The sequence below is a fragment of the Cebus imitator genome, unplaced genomic scaffold, assembly GCF_001604975.1.
Source record: "Cebus imitator isolate Cc_AM_T3 unplaced genomic scaffold, Cebus_imitator-1.0 Scaffold231, whole genome shotgun sequence".
In the NCBI taxonomy this organism is placed as follows: Eukaryota; Metazoa; Chordata; class Mammalia; order Primates; family Cebidae; genus Cebus; species Cebus imitator.
This window is the reverse complement of record NW_016107546.1, coordinates 2,367,540-2,387,488: the sequence shown is the minus strand read 5'-3', so window position 1 is coordinate 2,387,488 and position 19,949 is coordinate 2,367,540. Positions and strand designations below refer to the sequence as shown.

The 19,949-nt window shown below is 43.1% G+C and overlaps 1 long non-coding RNA gene across 1 annotated transcript in view; it reads right to left on the bottom strand.

The window, feature by feature from the left end:
• Positions 1 to 16,780: 16,780 nt before the first annotated feature.
• The window catches only part of LOC108281758, a 35,001-nt gene continuing 31,832 nt past the window's right edge, over positions 16,781 to 19,949 (bottom strand). The window contains exon 4 of the long non-coding RNA XR_001816105.2: positions 16,781 to 17,133. This is a non-coding gene — a long non-coding RNA (uncharacterized LOC108281758). The remainder of the gene's footprint in view (positions 17,134 to 19,949) is intronic.

Here is a 19,949-nt window from a genome sequence, read left to right as displayed (position 1 = left end):
ATAATGTAAGAAAAAGCTGAAGATCTAAAGAATATCAGCTCAGTCTCTGCCAGAATCAGGAGACCAAGAAGTACGATGAGAAGAGGGTACTGAGCTAGACTCAGAAGACATAGATAGTCACAAGTCAGAATCAAGAATGGGTGGAAAATGTGCCATTTTAACATGCTAGTCAGGGAGAAACACAAAATGGGTTTTTCCTATTATATGACGATTGTACTTATATGACAAATGACAATAAATTAATTGGCTTAGCATCAGTAAAGAATTAAGAGTTTTCAGAGAAGCAAACTCAAGATGAACCTATGGCTACTCCAAAACCATGCAAAATTAAACTACATTATTACAGATACAACATCTAGAACTGTGCTGCCCAGTGTGATCACCACTAGCCATATGCAGCTATTTAAATTTAAAATAATTAAAGTAAAATTAGAAGTTCAGTTCTTTGTTCTCAGCCACACTTCAAATGCACAATAACCACAGGTGGCCAGTGGCTATGTATCAGAGAGCACAGATATAGAACATCTTCCTCATCACCGAAGGTTCTATTAGACAGCGCTGGCGTAATGAGCAGTAACAGTGCCCCCTGCTCTAATATATTCAGTCAGCCCTGCAAATCACTCTAAATGAAGCAGAGACCAAAAAAAAAAAAAAAAAAAAAAAAAAAAAAATCAGAAGAGGGTAACCACAAAGCTAAAATACATCATTTGTGAAATACTTCAAAAGACTAGAGATATTAAGCCTGGAGTAGAGGAAAACTCAGCAGGGATGTGAAGATTATCTTCAAATATTGGAGGACTGGCATGTGGAGAAGGAAATAGTATTGTTAAAAGTGACGTAAGGGATAGAATTAAACCCATGGATCACAGTTAGAAGGAAAAAGATTTCTATCTCAGCAGAAGGAAGAACTCCTTCTCCATCAGAGCTGTCCAAAGTCAGGGTAGACTGCCTCGTAAAGGAATGACCCGCCTTTATGAAAATCTCAGGCAAAGGCTGAGCGTAGGCCTGACAAACAGGTACGACGAAACAGACACAGACAGGGTGCAGTGGTTCATGGCTATAATCCCACTGTTTTGGGAGGCTGGAACAGGAGGATAACTTGAGCCCGGGAGTTTGAGGCTGTAGAGAGCTATGATTGTGCCACTGCACTCCAGCCCGGGCAACGGAGCAAAGCCCTGTCTCAATAAAATAAAATAAAAATAAAATATAATGAAATAAAATAAAAAGAAACAACAAACAGCTTGCAGAAAGAAGGAAATTATTTATTTATCAAATATGCCAGGTAGGAGGGGAGACTTCAAACATGAATGAGTAGACTAATCTTTGAAACCCTTTCAAACTCTGAGAACTTCTGACTCCTCTGATTGAGATTGAACCACTGGCTGAGAAATTCTGCAGGGTGAAGTAGGCAAAGGGTCTGGACTCTTGAACAAGATTAGGTGGAAACTCAAGAATTTAACAGGTGAGAGAGAACTCCAGAGAAAAAGAGGAGAAGAAAACAGTGATCAACTAAATGGAATTCAGTGGAGCAGAGGGACAGAAAAGGAGGTACAAGAGGAGGGGACATCTTGAGAAAAAGAAAGACTAAAAGACTTGGAGTGTGAAGGAAGAATGGAACATGTGTGGGAGGTTTGTGACAAAAGGCACAAATAGAAGCTTTGATTTTGACTCTTCCCTGACTCAGACAGCTCTTCATGAGACAGTTTCTTAAATAGGAGTATAAAAAATATGATGGGATATGTAGCCAGAGAGCCTGATAAAGGGAGGCAAAAACAGATGAATAAAATAAACACAACGCATTACAAAGCTTTTGAAATACCAAAGTGGAAAATATTTGAACACCGCCACCCACAGAGACAAAAGGATTTCATTTTCTACTGCCCACTCCCCCTCCACACCTTCAGTAGTCTAATAAAAAATAATAGATTAGCAATTTTTTTTAAGATTTTTTTTTTAACAGACAAGGTCTCACCATGTTGCCCAGGTTGGCTGCCAGGCTTGTCTTGAACTCCCGTGCTCAAGCGATCCTCCTGCCATGGCCTCCCAAAGTGCTGGGATTACAGGTGCCAGCCACTGCAGCCACCATATTGGGAACTATTTTGAAATGAGGATTGTATTAGTTTCCCGTTACTGCTGTAACAAATCCCCACAATGTACTGGCTTAAAATAGCACAAATTGATTCTCTAACAGATTTGAAGATCAGCAGTCTGAAGTCAATCTTATTGGGCTAAAATTAAGATGTTAGTAGGCCTGGTTCCTTCTGGAGGCTCCAAGGGAGAATCTGTTCCTTTTCTCTTCCAATTTCTATTTATCGTATAATGAAATATATTTAATGGCAGGGCACAGTGGCTTATGCCTATAATTATAGCACTTTGTGAGGCCGAGGTGAGTGGATCGCCTAGTCAGGAGTATGAGACCAGCCTGGCCAACACAGTGAAACCCCATCACTACTAAAAAAAAATTAGCTGGGTGTGGTGGCAGGCGCCTGTACTCCCAGCTACTCAGGAGGCTGAGGCAGGAGAATCGCTTGAGTTGAACCCAGGAGGTTGCAGTGAGTTGAGATCTTGCCATTACACTCCAGCTTGAGCAATAAGAGCAAAACGCCATCTCAAAAGAAAGAAAGAAAGAAAGAAATATATTTAATTATTTTAATAAAAAAATAGATCCTGGCCAGGCGTAGTGCCTGATGGCTGTAATCCCAGAACTCTGGGAGGCCAAGGTGGGTGGATCACTTGAGCCCAGGAGTTCAAAACCAGCCTGGCCAACATGGTGAAACTCCGTTTCTACTAAAAATACAAAAATTAGCCAGGCGTCGGGGCACGTACCTGTAATCTCAGCTACTCAGAAGGCTGAGGCAGGAGAATTTCTTGAACTCCGGAGACAGAGGTCATAATGAGCTGAGATCGTGCCACCGCACTCCAGCCTGGGTGATACAGTGAGACTCTGTCTGAAAAAAATAAATAAATAAAAATTAAAAAGAAAGAAAAATAGATCCTTACCACTTATGACAAGTTTACCCTCAAAGTAATCTCTGTGCTGGGAAACCTAGATGTACTACGCAGTTTCTACAATAGTAGTGCATGTCTATACCACCTGATAGCTTTATGGCTAATTGTAGTCATAAAGCATTTGTGAGATTTTAAGATTAAATTTTGACTCCTTTCCAACTCATTCTGAAACGTGAGGAGGACTGTTAAATCTTTCTGCACTGTGGTTTCTGGCCACATTTAAGTCTGGGCTTTCTTCCCTGACCTCGTACAAATTAAGAGTGATATGGGCTTTTATAGTCAAACAATCTTTGAAAACTTTCTATTTATTATAGATATATATATATGTGTGTGTGTGTGTATATATATATATATATATCCAGTAATGATACAAGAATTTGAGGAAGAATTTTTATGATACAAGGATTTGAGGAAGCTAATTTGGCACAATTATTGTCAGTCTCTTGAAACTAGTAAGTCTCAAAAGTAGACAAGGTAATGAATTTCCAGATTAGATACTGATCATCATTGTAGCTTCCTGAAGGTCAACAGGAGAAAGAAGCTAATGTAAGTACTGGCATAAGGTTATAATTTAACTAGTAGTTCTCTTTTGTGATGATGACATTCCTACACAGAAAAGGAAATGTTTGTTCAACAGTTTCATCTGTTTCATTTCTTACTGTGGATTTGAAGGGATTTACGGTTGAAAGGCAATTGTGCATTTTTCTAACTCCAGCTCCTTTCTTTCTTAAACTTTAGGATGAAGCCCACTTCATAGAGTATGTCGAAGGAGATGGTCTGATGATATGGTTGTAGTCCTTTGCCCAACCATCGAGAAATTAAGTCACCACAGTCACGTGGTTATGCAAAAAGCAGGGTTTAGAACATGAAGTTCCTAGTCTCGGGAATAATCAAGGAACCCTGTTTAGTGCTGTACTGAATCACACAGGTCCCTTTTTAGTTTTCAACCCAGACTGTCTCCAGTTCTCATATATTACAGCTTGTTTAGTGCCTATGTTCTTTCAGTGCCTATCACTTACTGCTCCTTATTCATTCATTCAACAGCCATTTCTGAGCACCTGTTCTATGCCAGTCATCATGTTAAACGTTGGAAGAATAACCAACACATTGTAGTGTTGTGCCATTTACAAGCCATTATCATTTGGTAATGTAATGTGAGCTATTCAAAGTCAAGAACCAAGACCCATTTATCCTTGCATCATCTGGGACTTAGTTTGGTGCCTGCTCAATGCTCATTTGTTGAATGAATGAATAAATGGAGGAGCGAATGAATGAATGAGTGAATACAGAAAGTCTTATATCCCTGGTCTATGCTATTAGTTTTCATAGGATGGTCAAACATTTACTTTTCTCTGTAACTCTTTTTTTATCCTGGAAACGCTTTGTGCTTCCTACTCATTTCTTTCTCCCCTATAGAGCAGCTCCTCCTAATGATGCCCAGAGGCAACACCCCAGCTCCGCACAAGTCCCTAGACCTGCTGCTGCCTCTGCTCTGTTGCTGAGACTGTTCTAGCAGCTAATGATCTCTGGGTGAGGGGTCACACTGTGTCCGCCCCAGCCACTTTCTGGCCTCTTTTTGAAACCAACCAACACTTTATGATGGACCATGATAAAAATTGTATCACTCCTATTACTACTATTGCAGAATAATTTTAATTGGGATTTTTAAAAGCTGTGTAACGAGGCTTCCCTTGTTAACTTAGAAATCAAGAAAGCAACAAGCCAAGAAACCTAGAAAACAGTGGCAGAAACCATAAGCCAAGCTGATGCACATTTAGTGCTCAGAATGAAATCAACAGGCAGAATCAGAGAATGGATGGCATCCAGAGATTGCTAAAAATATTTCAAGCAGTATTCTACTAGCTTTGCAAACAGAATGCTCTTTTTCTCTTTTCCCTTTTATTAAAAAGATAATCAGTCCACGCACAGTGGCTCATGCCTGTAATTCCAGCACTTTGAGAGGTCAAGACAGGCAGATCACTTGAGTCCAGAAGTTGAAGACCAGCCTGGGCAACATGGTAAAACCCCGTCTCTGCTAAAAATACAAAAATTAACTGGGTGTGGTGGTGTATGCCTGTAATCTCAGCTACTTGGGTGGATGAGGCATGAGAATCATTTAAACCCGGGTGGCGGAGGTTGAGGTGAGCAGAGATCATGCCATTGCACTCCAGCGTGGACAACAGAGTGAGTCTCTCTCAAACAAACAAATAAATAAGCAGTACCTTCCAGACCACCACAAATTTTTTATTATTATTATACTTTAAGTTCTGGGATACATGTGCAGAACGTGCAGGTTTGTTACACAGGTATACACATGCCATGATGGTTTGCTGTGCCCATCAACCCATTATCTACGTTAGATATTTCTCCTAATGCTATCCCTCCCCTAGGTCCCCACCCCGCAACGGGCCCCTGTGTGTGATGTTCTCCCTCCCTGCATCCATGCGTTCTTATTGTTCAACTCCCACTTATGAGTGAGAACATGTGGTGTTTGGTTTCCTGTTCCTGTGTTAGTTTGCTGAGAATGATGGTTTCCAGCTTCATCCATGCAAAGGACATGAACTTATCCTTTTTTATGGCTGCATTGTATTCAATGGTATATATGTACCCCATTTTCTTCTTTATCCAGTCTATCATTGATAGGCATTTGGGTTGGTTCCAAGTCTTTGCTATTGTGAATAGTGCTGCAAGAAATATATGTGTGTATGTGTCTTTATAGTAGAGTACTTTATAATCTTTTGAGTATATACCCAGTAATGGGATTGCTGGGTCAAATGACATTTCTGATTCTAGATCCTTGAGGAATCGCCACACTGTCTTCCACAATGGTTGAACTAATTTATACTCCCACCAACAGTGTAAAAGTGTTCCTATTTCTCCACATCTTCTCCAGCATCTGTTATTTCCTGACTTTTTAATGATTGCTATTCTAACTGGCATGAGATGGTATCTCATTGAGGTTTTGATTTGCATTTCTCTAATGATGAGTAATGTCGAGCTTTTTTGCATGTTTGTTGGCCTCATAAATGTCTTATTTCGAGAAGTGTCTGTTCATATCCTTTTCCCACTTTTTGATGGGGTTGTTTGTTTTTTCTCTTGCAAATTTGTTTAAGTTTCTTGTAGATTCTGGATATCAGCCCTTTGTCAGAAGAATAGATTGCAAACATTTTCTCCCATTCTATAGGTTGCCTGTTCACTCTGATGATAGTTTCTTTAGCTGTGCAGAAGCTTTTTAGTTTAATTAGATCCCATTTGTCAATTTTGGCTTTTGTTGCTATTGCTTTTGGTGTTTTAGTCATGAAGCCTTTGCCCATGCCTATGTCCTGAATGGTATTGCCTAGATTTTCTTCTAGGGTTTTTATGGTTTTAGGTCTTATGTTTAAGTCTTTAATCCATCTTAAGAGTTAATTTTTGTATAAGGTGTAAGGCAGGGGTCCAGTTTCAGTTTTCTACTTATGCCTAGCCAGTTTTCCCAACACCATTTATTAAATAGGGAATCCTGTCCCCATTGCTTGTTTTTGTAAGGTTTGACAAAGATCAGATGGTTGTAGATGTGTGGCGTTATTTCTGAGGCCTCTGTTCTGTTCCATTGGTCTATCTATCTGTTTTGGTACCAGTACCACGCTGTTTCAGTTATTGTACCTTGTAGTATATTTTGAAGTCAGGTAGCATGATGCCTCTAGCTTTGTTCTTTTTGCTTAGAATTGATTGCCTTGGCTATATGGGCTTTTTTTTGGTTCCATATGAAATTTAAAGTAGATTTTTTAAAATTCTGTGAAGAAAGTCAATGGTAATTTGATGGGGATAGCATTGAATCTATAAATTACTTTAGGCAATATGGCCATTCTTATGATATTGATTCTTTCTATCTGTGAGCATGTAATGTTCTACCATTTGTTTGTGTTCTTTCTTATTTCCTTGAGCAGTGGTTTATAGTTCTCCTTGAAGATGTCCTCCACATTCCTTGTAAGTTGTATTCCTAGGTATTTCATTCTTTTTATAGCAATTGTGAATGGGAGCTCACTCATGATTTGGCTCTCTGTCTGTTATTGGTGTATAGGAATGCTTGTCATTTTTGCATGTTGATTTTGTATCATCCTGAAACTTTGCTGAAGTTGCATATCAGCTTAAGGAGATTTGGGGTTGAGATAATGGGGTCTTCTAAATATATAATCATGTCATCTGCAAACAGAGACAATTTGACTTCCTCTCTTCCTATTTGAATACACTTTATTTCTTTCTCTTGCCTGATTGCTCTGGCCAGAACTTCCAATACTATGTTGAATAGGAGTGGTGAGAGAGGGCATCCTTGTCTTGTGCCAGTTTTCAAAGGGAATGCTTCCAGCTTTTGCCCATTCGGTATGGTATTGGCTGCGCGTTTGTCATAAACAGCTCTTACTATTTTGAGATGTGTTCCATCAATACCTAGTTTCTGAGAGTTTTTAGCAAGAAGGGGTGTTAATTTCACTGAAGCTCCTTTCTGCATCTATTGAGATAATCATGTGGTTTTTGTCATTGGTTCTATTGATGTGATAGATTACAATTGTTGATTTGCATACGTTGAACCAGCCTTGCATCCCAGGGATGAAGCTGACTTGATTGTGGTGGATAAGCATTTTGATGTGCTGCTGGATTTAGTTTGCTGGTATTTCATTGAGGATTTTCACATCAATGTTCACCAGGAATATTGGCCTGAAATTTTCTTTTTTGTTGTGTCGCTGCCAGGTTTTGGTATCAGGATGATGCTGGCCTCATAAAATGAGTTAAGGAGGGGTCCATCTTTTTCTATTGTTTGGAATAGTTTCAGAAGGAATGGTACCAGTTTCTCTTTGTACCTCTGGTAGAATTTGGCTGTGAATCCGTCTGATTCTGGGTTTTTTTTTTTTTTAGGTGGTAGGCTATTAATTACCGCCTCCATTTCAGAACTTGTTATTGGTCTATTCAGGGATTCAACTTCTTCCCGGTTTAGTGTTGGGAGGGTGTATGTGTCCAGGAATGTATCCATTTTCTCTAGATTTTCTATTTTATTTGCATAAAAGTGTTTATAGTATTCTCTGATGGTAGTTTGTGTTTCTGTGGGATTAGTGAGATCACCACTAATTTTTAAAACCTTCAGAGCACCACCTTAAAAACAGCCCCAAGCACAGATTAGACTAAAAAAACAAAACAAAACAAAAAACAAGGCCCTCCTTTCCTGCCTAGGCTGGCAGTGGTCCAGTTTCTTCCTGCACTCATCCAACAGCTATTTGTTGAGCGTGCATGTTGGGCACTCTTGGGGATGCAATGGGTTGTTTGGTTTTGTTTCTAAATGACAGGGATTTTGCTAGGTGGTCAGGGAAGGAGACAACACTTCAGCTGAGACTGAAGGATGAACAGGAACAGCGCCTGCAGAGATCCTGAGGTGAAAGGGGCTGGGGTGCTCCCCCGCCAAGAGACTGCAGAGGGAAGCGTTTGAGATGAGATCCAAAACCGAGGCAGGAGCCAGATGGAAGAGGTCCTAAGGTCAGAGGAGGCAGCTGGGTATGATTCTGAGCACAATGAGAACCACAGGAAAAACAGATTTTCAGGTTCTAGTGTGTTTTTCTCTATGCTACATATAGTGACATGAGTAACATCAAGGTCCAATGGCCTCCTAAGTGGCACAAAAGTTATTGGCCGCTCCCTTGGCCTCATTTATTTGGATGCCACTTTGGAGGATTAGCTAGGTCAATATGTTTGTTACTTTACTAAACACTTCTTTTTTGATAAAGTTGTGCCAGGTTTTACCTATGTGATCACATTAAATCTTTACAAAGACCTTTCTTTATCAAGATGAGTATGTGCCAAACTCATCTTCAAGTCTTCTGACAAGAGAATTCAAAGACTTCCCTATTCCATTGCATCTACAGGTTGTTCCTATTGGAGATGACATCCCGATAAGGCAGTGGGAGGAGAGTCAAGATAAGGATTGGTGCCCACTGCTGCTGCAACATCTTTCACCACCAAGGCAGATAAAGGAGCTTGCAGATTTTGATAAGGAATGAAAGTATATTCCTTCACTCACCACATAATTATTAGCACTAGAGATATGAAAACAGATGGAACACAGCCCTAGTCCTTGTCCTTAGTCAAGTTAGATGGAATCTAACAAAAGCTCATCCCTGTTACCCCTTTTTAAATATTTTGTTTTAGTATTTTGAGTTGCTGTTTATGATGCTCCCTTTTGAATCACTCCTTCTCCACTGACACCTTCAGTATTTTGGGATAGCTAGGGGGTGAGCAGCACAGAGAGTGGGGAATTGTGTCGTGGGCATAACTCACATCTGGTGAACACACCCTGGAACCGCTATGCACGAGATTAGGTGAAAATTAAGATCAAGGTTGATCTTGCTGGAGAAATACTTGGCCAGGCACAGTGGCTCATGCCTATAATCCTAGCACTTTGGGAGGCCGAGGGAGGGTGTATTACCTGAGGTTAGGAGTTCAAGACCAGACAGTCTCTACTAAAAATACAAAATTAGCCAGGCATGGTGGCAAGTGCCTGTAATCATAGCTACTCAGGAGGCTGAGGCAGGAGAATTGCTTGAACCCAGGAGGCGGAGGTTGCAGCAAGCAGAGATTGCGCCATCACACTCCAGCCTGGGTGACAAGAGCAAAAACTCCATCTCCAAAAAAAAAAAGGAAAGAAAGGCTGGGGCAGTGGTTACAGCATGGGCTTTGGCATCATCGAGGCCAGGGCTTGGGGACTGTTCTGCCACTCACTAGCAGTGTGACTCTGGGCAAGTTACTTTCACCTCTTTGAGCCTTCATTTTTCTGTAAAAAGGGAGAAATAAGCTGGGCGCGGTGGCTCATGCCTGTAATCCCAGCACTTTGGGAGGCTGAAGCATGTGGATCACCTGAGGTAAGGAGTCGGAGACCAGCCTGGCTAACATGGTAAAATCCCGTTTCTACTATATATATATATAGATAGATAGATATAGATATAGATATATATATATAGAGAGAGAGAGAGAGTGTGTGTGTGTGTGTGTGTGTGTGTGTATAGACAGATATATACACACACAAATTAGCCAGGTGTGGTAGTGTGCACCTATAATCCCACTTACTCAGGAAGCTGAGGCAGGACAATTGCTTGAGCTCAGGAGACAGCGACTTGAGCCAAGATTACGCCACTGAACTCCAGCCTGGTAGACAGAGTGAGACTCTGCTTCAAAAAAGTGGGGGAGAAATAGTACCTACTTGATTTGGTGGCAATAAGGACTGGATGAAGGGGTATGCAAAGCACCTAGCTCAAAAAAGCCTGGCAGATTGCAAGTGTGCCCCAGAGAATAACAAAGGAGGTTGGATGTGGAGGAGAGGAGCCGAGCCACCACTATGCCTTGGAGGTACAGAAGGTACGTATGGGCCGGGCGCGGTGGCTCAAGCCTGTAATCCCAGCACTTTGGGAGGCCGAGGCGGGTGGATCACAAGGTCAAGAGATCGAGACCATCCTGGTCAACACGGTGAAACCCCGTCTCTACTAAAAATACAAAAAATTAGCTGGGCATGGTGGTGCGTGCCTGTAATCCCAGCTACTCAGGAGGCTGAGGCAGGAGAACTGCCTGAACCCAGGAGGCGGAGGTTGCGGTGAGCCAAGATCGCGCCATTGCACTCCATCCAGCCTGGGTAACATGAGTGAAACTCTGTCTCAAAAAAAAAAAGAAGGTACATATGGTCTGGCAAAGATTGGTTTCATAAAGCCACACATGAAGTGTAATTCACAGACTCATGCACTGTCTTGTACATATGCAAGCCTCAGGTCAGAGGGGAGGTAAAGAGACTATTGGCACCACTGGGAGAGCTGTTCTCTCAGACCCCTTCCCCGCTTTCCTGCCCAAACTGTCACCAACTGCCACTCACTGAAAGCACCCACAGCATCCACTGGGAGGAGAGCCTGGGAGCCTGCGGTCTGTTGACTTGCTCTATGAAGGTGCTGTATATCTCAGCCCTTGTGGCCCACTTCATTCATCCAGCTGCATGGGGGAAAACAAACACCTAAGCTGGGCTTGGCCGAACACAGTGTGGCCCAGGAGCAGCTGACTTTGGAGTCTTTCAACTATATTTATAGAATGTCTGTGATGATGAGCAAGGCCAGAGGCCCTGCCCTTGCCCTGCTACAGGCTTGGCACAATAGATATGATGACACCAAACAGTACAGGTACCTTGAGAGGACAAACAGAGCACTGGGACATAGGTGGGGGGAGAGAGGGAAGAGCGATTGCATCCCATTGAGGGGTCTGGGGAGGCTCCATGAAGCAGGTGACTTTTGAGTAAATGGGAAGGGAGGGCATAAAAACCACAGAGACTATTTTCCAAGCAGCCTAGCTGAAAAGAGAGAGAGCGAGCGAGATGGCATTAGCCAGAAAGAAGAGAGGGCTGAAGGGCCTTGGGGGCAGCTCCCCAAAGGGCTGTGGGGCTCAGCTGGCCTGTGCAAAGGGACAGCTTGCCCTGCAGTCTGGGAGAGAGAAGTGTGGTTAGTTCTAAGTGTAAGTAAAAAGGAAGGAAGAGCAGGTTGTTCAGATCCTTGAAACTCTGAAGCTCAATTTTTTCCATGAAGTAAGGAGTCAATTCCTGAGTCAGGAGGTTCTGTCAGGTGGGGCCTGGGGAGAGCAGGGAACTTTCGCAAGCCTCACTGAAGACCACTGATGGGCAGGGGGAGCCCAGTTGCGACTGGAGAGGACAGAGGTTTTGTTGTGGTCTTAGGGCTCACAGGAGTGTGGTTTCTTTTCTTTTAGACAGAAGCCTATGTGTCCTCATGGAGGGAGGCAGGCTGCAGATGGAGGATAGGAAGTCGGAGGAAGAGATGGTAAGATTCAGGTCATCAGCTGTGTGAATCAAAGCTAGATAGGAATACCTGGCCAGGCACAGTAGCTCATGCCTGTAATCCCAGAACTCTGGGAGGCCAAGGGAAGGGGCATTGCTTGAGTCTAGGAATTCAAGACCAGCCTGGGCAATGTGGCAAAACCCTGTCTCCACAAAAAAATTAGCCAGGCTCAGTGGTGCACACTTGTGATCCCAGGTCCTTTGGAGGCTGGGGTGGGAGGACTGTGTGAGCCTGGGAGGCAGAGGTTGCAATGAGCCAAGATTGTGATACTATCTATGCTTCAGCCTGAGTGACAGGGTGAGACCCTATGTCAAAAAAGAAAGAAAGAAAGAAAGAGAGAGAGAGAGAGAGAGAGACAAAGGAAGGAAGAGAGAGAGAGAGAAAGAAAGAAAAAAAAGAAAGAGAGAAAGAGAAAGAAAGAAAGAAGGAAGGAAGAAAGGAAGGTAGGAAGGAAGGAGAAAGAAAGAAAAAGAAAGAAAGAAAAGAAAGAAAAAAGAGAAAGAAAGAAAGAAAGAAAGAAGGAAAAGAAAAGAAAAGAAAGAGAGAGAAAGAAAATGAGGTCAACAGAGGACCCACAACGGAGGGAGGCAGTCAGACTTCAGGTCCCCAAGAGGGAAGGAGAACATGTGAGAGGAGTGAGAAGGTGACAGCTGGAAAGACACTATACTAAATTGAAGAGTGTCCCCAAAAGTTCATGTCCACCCAGAACCTCAGAATGTGACCTTATTTGGAAATAGGGTCTTTGAAGGTGTAATCAGTTAAGATGAGGTCACTCTAGTCTAGGATGGGCCCTAAAGCCAATGACTGTTATCTTTAGAAGAAATCAGAGACACAGAGACATGCACACACAGAGGAGGGTGCCATATAAAGACGGAGCCAGAGTCAGGGGTGATGCGTCCGTGAATCAAGGAATGCCAAGTGTTGCCAGGAATCACCAGCAGCTGGGAGAGAGGTAGGGAACAGGTTCTTCCTCAGGGCCTCTGGAAGGAACCAGCCCTGCCAACACCTTCATTTAGAACTCCTAGCCTCCAGAACTAGGAAAGAGCAAATTTCTGCATTTTAAAAAATATTTATTTATTTGTTGAGACATGGTCTGGCTCCACTGTCCAGGCTGGAGTGCAGGGGCATAATCTCAGCTCACTGCAACCTCCACCTACTGGACTCAAGCCATCCTCCCACCTCAGCCTCACAAGTAGCTGGGACTACAGGTGCATGTCATCATGTCTGGTTATTTTTTTTTTTTTTTTTGAGACTGAGTTTTCCTCTTGTTGCCCAGGCTGGAGTGCAATGGCATGATCTCAGCTCACTGCAACCTCCACCTCCCAGGTTGAAGCAATTCTCCTGCCTCAGCCTCCTGAGTAGCTGGGATTACAGGTGTGGCCATCACGCCCGGCTAATTTTGTCTTTTTTTCAGTAGAGATGGGATTTCACCTTGTTGGCCAGGCTGGTCTTGAACTCCTAAACTCAGGTGATCCACCGACCTCAGCCTCCCAAAATGCTGGGATTACAGGTATGAGTCATGGTGCCTGGCCAGTTTCTGCAGTTTAAGGCCACTCTGTGGTATTTTGCTATAGCAACCTTAGGAAGCTCATATAGACATGAAGAAGGTGGTGGTTGGAGAGCTGGGGTTGATGGTGGGCAGTTTTCTCAATCCCACTTTGGTGCTTTGTGACTGCTGTGAGGGTGAAGATGTCGGCAGATGCTAGAGAAATCCTATGGGGTGGACTTGGTGGGACTTGGTAACTCATCAGATGCTGAGCTGGCAGTAAAGGGGACATGAACAAACGAGGCAAAGATGACTCCAAGGCTTCATAGCTGCTGCCTGAGAGACTACCTTTCTCCTGATTTCCCGGTTCTGGGAATGGCACTGCCATTCCCCCAGGGGAGAGGATGTTGTCTGAGAATTGGTATCTTCCTGGAGAAGGCATGGAGGATGGAGTTATCCTGAGGAGTGATGAATGAGTTTGTGGTGAGGAAATGGAGGTGGTGAGAGATGATGAATGATATGGTTTAGCTGTGTCCCCACCCAAATATCACTTGAATTGCATCTCCCAGAATTCCCATGTGTTGTGGGAGGGACCCAGGGAAGGTAATTGAATCTTGGGTGGGGGGCAGTCTTTCCCTTGCCATTCTCATCATAGAGAATAAGTCTCACGGGATCTGATGGGTTTATCAGGGGTTTCTGCTTTTGCTTCTTCCTCATTTTCTTTTGCCACCACCATGTAAGAAGTGCCTTTTGCCTCCTGCCATTATTCCGAGGCCTCCCCAGCCATGTAACTACAAGTCTAATTAAATCTTTTTCTTCCCAGTCTCAGGCATATCTTTATCAGCAGCATGAAAACGGACTAATCCAGCAACTTTGCAAGTATAGAAATGAAAGAGAGGAGGTTAATCTTTGCTAGGCCAGGAGGCACGTTCTTTGAATGTCACTGTATTTTGGCTCCCACAGGGCTATCTTGGCCTCAAAAATGTTAATACTACTCTTTTTTTTTTTTCTGCTCCCATCTCTGCTATAGCAAATTGAACCACGTCTCTGCATCATAATCCTGGATATTATAATTGTCTATCTGAATCTGAAACAGACAATGAAACAGGATTGGAAGAAGGCTCAAAGGAAGGGGTGTCTACCTGTGACCATGTCTACGAGTGTGAATGTGTATGTGTATGTATGCATGTGCATGTGCAGGGGAGGAAGAAGGAAGTGCTTAGAAACTGGGCATCTCATCCCAACAATGCCCTTTGCCACACTTGTCTTGTTAATTTCTCAGGCGATGGCTCCCATCCTTCACCTTTCTCCACTCAGCCCACATGATGATCATCCTATGGAGGTGTGACAATAGCAATTGCCCACAGGAAGTCCTGGGCCTGGGTCTCCTCTAGCCAGCAGGAGCTGTGGCTCCAGAGAAGCTGGTTAACTGCAGTCAAGGTCAGGGGGTACCTCCTCTCCTGCTTCTAGATCACAGCCATGGCTGTTCCTACTTCTTTGATTTTTGTAATTTTTAATTTTTGTGGGTACACAGTAGGTGTATATATTTATGGGGTACATGAGATATTTTGGTGCAGGCATGAAATGCATAATAATCACAAACATGGAAAACTGGGTATCCATCCCCTGATGCACCTACTTCTTGTCCTTACTGGAGAAGAAACTGTCTTCTAGTGCTGTGTTGTGTCTGAGCCTGACAGCAATTCACTGTTGCTTGGTTTTTGTTGTTGTTGTTGTTGCTGTTTTAAAAAACAGGGTCTTCCTCTTTCCCCCAGGCTTGAGTACACTGGCATGATCATAGCTCACTGCAGCCTCCAACTCCTGAGCTTAAGCGATCCTCCCACCTCAGCCTAGCCTCAGTAGCTAGGATTACAGTCACGCACCACCATCCTTGGCTAATTTTTAAATTTTTTGTAAAGACAGGGTCTCACTTCTTTTCTAAGCACGATCCCTCAGCCTACCTTCCTGGCATAGAAACAACGAGCTGGTTAAAGCTAATACCTTATTGTAATGGAGTCCTGGAGATCAAAGCCAGAGGATCAGAGGCAGCAAATCTCCAAAAGCCTGAAAGGCATTTTTCCTTCCGGCACAATTTTGACCCCCCTCCCCTGTTTGTTCAGACACTTCTTAGCTGTAATATAATCCTCTGGCTCCAATTGCAGCCTAATGCCAGGAAAGAATTCATGCTTATTTATTAAACCTTTACAAAGAGTAGAGTGGAGCAGGATGAAAATTAAGAACAGAATCAAATCAAAGGTTTAGCCATTTTATCATGCATACCATCATCCACATAGCCCAGGTCTTCTGATTGAGACAAGGGGAAAGAGATTGCCCCTCAAACCCTTGAGGAAACCTTGAAAAGGTCAGTAGGAGAGCACTAAATATGAAAGACAGCAGCGTTCAAAAGAACAGAGTTGTACAAGAACTGAGTTGTAAAGAACAGATTTTGTTTGGAGGACATTAAGAAGCTGAAGGCTGGTATAATTTAGGCTGTGTTAGAGAATGTAGCCAGAGAGGCAGTCTGGGAATATATTATGAAGACTCTCTTCTACCGCACAAGAAATTTTGATTTTATCACATGAATGGAGTTGTTAAGGAGGAGAGCTGAGAGTCCTTAAGTAGGAGAGCTGCTGGATCAGATTTTTATTTATAAATGACAGATTCTACTAAAGGCTGGGAGATGGGAGGGTAAAGGATGATAGGCAGAGGGTATCGAGAGAGGGGCAGAACTGGCAGAACAGTGGGAGGGAGAGGGAGGGGAAAGAGCCAAAGTGAAAGCCAAGATCCTACCGGGCGACTAGGTGGGTGGTAGTGCTATTAACAGAGATGGGGAGTACAAGGTAGGCAGCAGGTTTGGCAGGGGAACCACATGCTTACTTCAAACCTGTTTAATGTACCTGGGTGCTCTCCAGAAGACAACCAGGAAGTAGGGGACTTTAAAACAAGAGGTAGAGGATAGGACATTTAGCACAGGTGGGACACATCTATAGATGGAGAATCAAAATGGAAACTACCAGCTGGGCGGTGGCTCACAGCTGTAATCCCAGCACTTTGAGAGGCCAAGGCAGGTGGATCACCTGAGGTCAGGAGTTCGAGAACAGCCTGGCCAACATGGGGAAACCACGTCTCTACTAAAAATACAAAAATTAGCTGGGTGTGGTGGTGTGTGCCTGTAAACTCAGCTACTTAGGTGGCTGAGGCAGGAGAATCGCTTGAACCCATGAGGCAGAGGTTGCAATGAGCCAAGATGGCACCACTGCACTCCAACCTGGGCAATAGAGTGAGACTCAGTCTCAAAAAAAAAAAAAGATGCCAACAGGTCACATAGAAGCTAAGTGTGAAATTATGAGCTATCAACTAGAAAGAACTTAGCATGGGAGGTGATCCAAGCCGTGAGAGCACAGTAGATGGGAAGGCTTCACAGGCTCACCTGGCTCTCCCGCAGCACATAAACAGCCATAGTGAAGATGGAGAAAATGCCTCAGATGGAAGCAACTGAAATCCTTCCTCCTTTCCTTTTGGTTGACTCTGCCCACTGCCTTGCAGCTTCATCTGTAGTCCAGATCTGTTTTATTTTGTTTATTTAGAGACAGGGTCTGTCTGTGTTGCCCAAGCTGATCTGGAAGTCTTGGACTCAAGCAATCTTCCTGCCTCAGCCTCCTGAATACCTGGCATTGCAGGTGGGACTGCTCCACTAGGCCCAGCTTCTAGTCCACATCTAGCCCTTTTCCCACGAGGGCGGTCAAGACCATGTGGTTAGGCTAGTCCACCTCTGGACAGCTCTGTTACTGCAACCTGGAAAGATAGGATATAGTCATGTGTCACTTAACAACGAGGATACTGTAAACCAAAATTAAAATTCCAAGTCTCCTAGCAGACTGAATGGACCCCCTCCCCTAGCCAAGGGGCTTCCAAAGAAAGCCAAATAGCTAGTCCAGGCCATGATGAGAAGCGGGTGTTGGACATGCCTCCTCATACACTCTCTCTTTTAAAGTTTACACACAACTGATCAGCATTAACGTTAAAATAGAGATCTTAAGACTGACAGAACAGATTCTTTGTAGCAATAAATATCAACTCCAGCTGACTCTGGAAATAAAAGTGTTTTACCCCAAATTATATTTGTTTGACATATTTTGAAATGGTCCTGCAAAACTGTCTCATATAGGAGAAATTTACATTCTGGAGAGAATCCTTTTCCCTTTCTGGGTCTTTTCCTGATCCAGGAGAGATTTAACTAAGACTCTGACATCTTTTAAGGTCCAATAAGGGACATTTACCATGTATTCCCTCTGAAGCTTGCTACCTAAAGGCTTTATCTACATGAGAAGAACCTTGGCTTCCACAACTCCTGTCCCCCTTACCTTAATTCGAGCAGACTTTAACTTCAGGCAGAGCTTAACTCTTTCAACTAATCGCCAGTCAGGAAATCTCTGAATCCATTTATGACCTGGAAGCCCCTACTTCCCACCCTGCTTCAAAATGTTCCACCCTTCTGGGATAAATCAATGTATACCTTATGTATTAGTCAGGGTCCTCTAGAGGGACAGAACTAATAGCATATATATATATATATACAGCATATATATATACATATATATGCTGTATATATATATATGTGTGTGTATATATATATATATATGCTACTATATCTATGGGAGTTTATTAACTCACACATTCATGAGGTCCCACAATAGGCCATCTACAAGCTGAGGAGGAAGGAGAGCCAGTCCAAGTCCCAGAACTGAAGAACTTGGAGTCTGATGTTCAAGGACAGGAAGCATCCAGCACAGGAAAAAGATGTAGGCTGGGAGGCTAGGCCAGTCTCTCTTTTCACATTTTTCTGCCTGCTTTATATTCTAGCCACACTGGCTGCTAATTAGATGATGCCCATCCAGATTAAGGGTGGGTCTGCCTTTCCCAGCCCACTGACTCAAATGTTAATCTGGCAACACCCTCACAGACACATTTGCATCCTTCGACTCAATCAAGTTGACCCTCAGTATTAACCATCACACCCTACATGTATCAATTTATGTCTTTGCCTGTAACTTCTTTCTAAAATGTATAAAATCAAGCTGTAACCAAACCACCTCGGACACGTTCTCAGGACCTCTTGAGGCTGTGCCATGAGCCATGGTCCTTAACCTTGGCAAAATAAACCTCTAAATTGATTAAGACCTGTCTCAGACACCTTTTGGTTTACAGTATGTTCTGAAAAAATTGTGTGTTTAGGCTATTTCATCACTGTGTAGACATCATAGAGTGAACGTACACAAACTTAGATGGTATAGTCACCTATGCCATCTATTTTGTTTCATAATGGTTAGCCACTATGCAACAAAACATATAACAAAAGAAAATTTGGAAAATAATGAATAAAGAACAAAAGATGAGTTACAGAAACCACCATTAAACTTACAGTATGTCCCTTTCCAGTCTTTTTTCTATTATACATAGGAGTTTTGCTTATTGTTACTTTTGTTTGTTTTATACATACATATAATGGTTCACTTAAAGTGATATTATAGGGTGGGCACGGTGGCTCACGCCTGTAATCCCAGCACTTTGAGAGGCCGAGGTGGGTGGATTACCTGAGGTCAGAAGTTTGAGACCAGCTTGTCTAACATGGTCAAACCCAGTGTCTACTGAAAATACAAAAATTAGCTGGGCATGGTAGCACACGTCTGCAATCCCAGCTACTCAGGAGGCTGAGGCAGGAGAATTGCTTGAACCCGGGAAGCGGAGGTTGCAGTGAGCCAAGATCACGCCATTGCACTCCAGCTTGGGCAACAAGAGCAAAACTCCATCTCAAGAAAAAAACAAAAGACATTATAAACTATGTTATTATATATATATATATATATATATATATATATATCTCATAAATATTACTTTTAGGAAGGATGTTAATTATATTTGTTGGAAATAATAATTTATTTGAATAGGTTATAATATATATATGGTAAAAAAAATTCAAAATGCAAAAAAAAGTACAGTTGTCCCTCCCATTCACAGGATCCCCTGAGGATACCAAAAACCTGTAGATGCTCAAGTTCCTTATATAAAATGATGTAGTACATTCAGCAGATACAGAGGGCCAGCTGTCCACAGGAAAGCTGTCTCCCTGTAGTCTCATCCCTGTCTTCAAACCACCCAGCTCTCATCAAGCATTTCTAGTCTGTTGTGTGTACTTCCAGAGATATTTTGTGTATGTGCAAAGTGAATTTACGAATGCATGGTCTTCCTTCTTCTCCCCCTAGTGGCAGCACACTGTGCACACTCTCTGCACCTTATTTTTATTTTTTTCACCTAACAGTGTATCCTGGAGCCTGTTCCAGATTGCCTAATTAAAGCAGGCAGTTGGAGAGCGGGGCACGGTGGCTCACACCTGTAATCCCAGCACTTTGGGAGGCCAAGGTGGGTGGATCACAAGGTGAAGAGATCGAGACCATCCTGACCAACACGGTGAAACTCCGTCTCTACTAAAAAATGCCAAAATTAGTGGGGCATGGTGGCGTGCGCCTGTAGTCCCAGCTACTTGGGAGGCTGAGACAGAAGAATTGCTTGAACCCGGGAGGCAGAGATTGCAGTGAGCCGAGATTGTGCCA